The sequence below is a fragment of the Chiloscyllium punctatum genome, chromosome 34 (genome assembly GCF_047496795.1).
Source record: "Chiloscyllium punctatum isolate Juve2018m chromosome 34, sChiPun1.3, whole genome shotgun sequence".
Lineage (NCBI taxonomy): Eukaryota > Metazoa > Chordata > Chondrichthyes > Orectolobiformes > Hemiscylliidae > Chiloscyllium > Chiloscyllium punctatum.
In genome coordinates this window covers 9,483,797-9,487,102 of record NC_092772.1, presented here as the reverse complement: position 1 = coordinate 9,487,102, position 3,306 = coordinate 9,483,797, and positions in this window count along the sequence as shown.

Below are 3,306 nucleotides of genomic sequence, written 5' to 3'. Positions count from 1 at the left end.
CTATCACCTGCCCCCTCACAATTACTGCATCACTACAACCTGAGCCCCTGAAAGCATCTGCGTAACTGTCACCCTGACCCCATCACACTTGCCATGTCACCATCACAATGACACATTCAACAGTCTGCTTCACTGTCATCCTGACACCTCACACTCACTGGATAACTACCATCCTCCCCCTCATACTGACCTGTCACTATCATCCAAAGCTGCTCACACTTATTGTGTTCCTATCACTCTGGTCCCAACACACTTACTGCATCACTATCAGCCTGACACTCGCACACTTCCCGCATCACTATCAGCCTGACACCTCACAATTTCACCGTGTCTTTCAGTCTGACTCCTCACATTTCCTGCATCACTATCACCCTGTCACTGAACATTTACTGGCCAGTATTAGCCTGACGCCCTCAACATACTGCATCAATATCAGCCTGAACACTCACCCTTACTCTGTCACCATCACGCTGACCCCCTCACACTCATTGCATCACTATCACCCTGTACCCTCTCACTTCCTGCATTAGGATCACTCTGACTCACTGACACTTGTTGCATCACTATGAGCCTGACCTCTCACACATACTGTGACACTATCAGCCTGACCCCCTCACAATTACTGCTTCACTATCAGACTGACCCCTCACACTTACCGCATCACTAACAGCCTGACACCTCACACTTTCTGCGTCACTATTCCCCTAGCACTTCACTTTTATTGGCCACTATCTGCCTGACGCTCTCAACTTACTGTGTCACTACCAGCCTGAACGCACACACTTACTCCCTCACTATCAACCTTACTGTCTCACACGCACTGCGTCAGTCTCTGCCTGACCCCATCACACTTACTACGTCACTTTCACCCTGTCCCCTCCCACTTTATGCGTCAGGATCAACATGACACAGTAACACTTACTGCATCACTATCAGCCTGATCTCCTTCCAATTACTGCGTCACTATCAGCCTGACCACTCACTCTTACTGCGTCACTGTCACACGGACCCCTCACACGAAGTGCGTCACTATTGGTCTGATCCCTCAGACTTACTGCATCACTTTCACTCTGACCCCCCTCTCTGCGTAACTATCGCCCTGATCCACTCACACAATCTGCGACATTATCACGCTGACACCTCACCCTCATTGTGTCACTATCATCCTCACTCCATCAGTCACTGTCAGCCTGATCCCGTGTAATGGAAAATTATCATTTTTTGTGAAATCTATGAAAGCATGGTTGAAACAAAGAAGTATGGACCTAACTTTGCAAAAAGACAGAAAAAATGTAAAGTTCAACCTAATTTTCAGCTGACTCTCAAGGCCAATAATCTATTATATCAGCAGTCAATGAATTAGAAAAAAAACAACCCCATGTGTGGAAAGGAACTCGACTGATCCAGGTTCCTGCCTTGAGGTGTGATAAGGCAAGGCAATATATAGTATAAAGGGAATATGTGAAAACCGTCAGGCTCCATTTTATGAGGCGTCTTGCAAATGTGTCGGGTCCATTCTACAAATGTCAAAAATAAACTTTTTCTTTGTTCTTGGTAGCATTTGCATCGAGTCGATTGAAATTCCACGGCAGTAAACTCGGGGGCTCGTCTGGGACCCTGCGACTGGGTAATATTTTGAAGATTCCCAGGAGGTATACGCGCCACTGCCTTGAAGGTCTTTCACTTCATCTTGAGCGCTGAATTGGCCACTTTGAGTGAGAGGACTGGGGATAAGTGGATCGCTCCAGAGTCGCGTTCCGAATTGAATCGGGTCAGGGTAAGAGTTGTTGCTAAAGTAATCCGACATAGAGACTTGTTCGAAGAGAGTAGACGAACCAGGAAGAGGGACCAGTGAACTCTCGCGCAGTATTCGAGTAAAACTCAAGGGAAAGGATTGCCGTCTCTCGAGAGTTGAAGTGACAGCAAGACTAACGGTGGTTTGAGACTTGGAGTCAACATGGGCAGCGTTGGAGTCGCCAAAGCCGTACCGGTTACTTGGGTTCTTGGTTTGTGAAAACCAAGGCAATGAGGCGGTAGTGCCCAATGAGGGGGGACCTCCGGAGGTAAAAGCAAGTTATATTGGCAAAGAGAAGATTATGATATCCTGAGAGAAGAGAGAGAGAGAGAGAGATTGACAGACAGAGAGACAGCTGCTCGTTGGATGCTGCCTGAACTGCTGTGCTCTTCCAGCACCACTAATCCAGTATTTGGTTTTCAGCATCTGCAGTCATTGTTTTTACCCAGACAGAGAGACAGATAGAGAGAGATGAACACTTTTCCAATATCGATGAAAATCGGCTCCAGCAAGAGCGAACAAAAAGAGGGTCGACAGACAACTCAGAATGGTCAAGAAAAAATACAATATATGCTAAATAATTATGGCCCAGTTTCTGTAAGGCAGTTAAAAATGTAAATCAAGGAATGTGTTTTTTTTGGAGGAACGAAGTTTTAGTAATATTCAGTTGCAAATGCTGAGGTCACCGTTGGAGGAGAGAGAGAAAGAGAAACGGAAGGGTAAAATAGAACCTGTGAATTGGAGTGCTTATCACATGTTGAAGGCTGAGCCTGATCTCAGGGAAAGAAAATCTCGAAATAAAGATAGATCAAGTACACGTACAAACACCAGCACACATGCACACACACACGGAACACAACCTAATGAAGCTGGACAGTGTCTTAAGACTGGATCAGATCCTGACCTTAATGGGTGCCCTCGAAGAGCTACAGCCCCCCTACGAGATCCACTTCACGAAGATTCCAAGTCAACGGTCGCCGCCTCAGGGTCTGCTGATTCACCAATAGCATGTCGTACCCACAATCAATTGAAGCAAGAATCCCGAAAGAAGTCGAGACAATGTCCCAGTACCTTTAGCGCCTCACGAAAGTCGATTACGTCTATTGTGGCCTGATACCACCCAAGGACATAACGACAGCAGAGATCACACCGTATGAGGCACACCTGAGGAGTAGCTTCATCAATGGAATCAAGTACGAAACAACAAAATAGGTAATAATATACGTCTATTAACTGGGACACGGGAAAGTTGAATTTGATAGAGCAATACGTGATACATGCTGAAAAACTACTGGCTCAAGTGAACCATAACCGGAAATTAAAGATGGAACAGCAATCACATGAACCTCAGCTTATTATGATGCAAATGGTCGTTCAGCCATTGGAGGGAGGGACTGCGGGAAAAGAGAGAGGCACAGGTGGAGTTCACAAAAGAGGAAGGGATCGTGGAATTGCGCTTGCAGAGATAGATCTGGCTGGTGCTTTGTTTGCGGAGCAATGGACCACTGGTC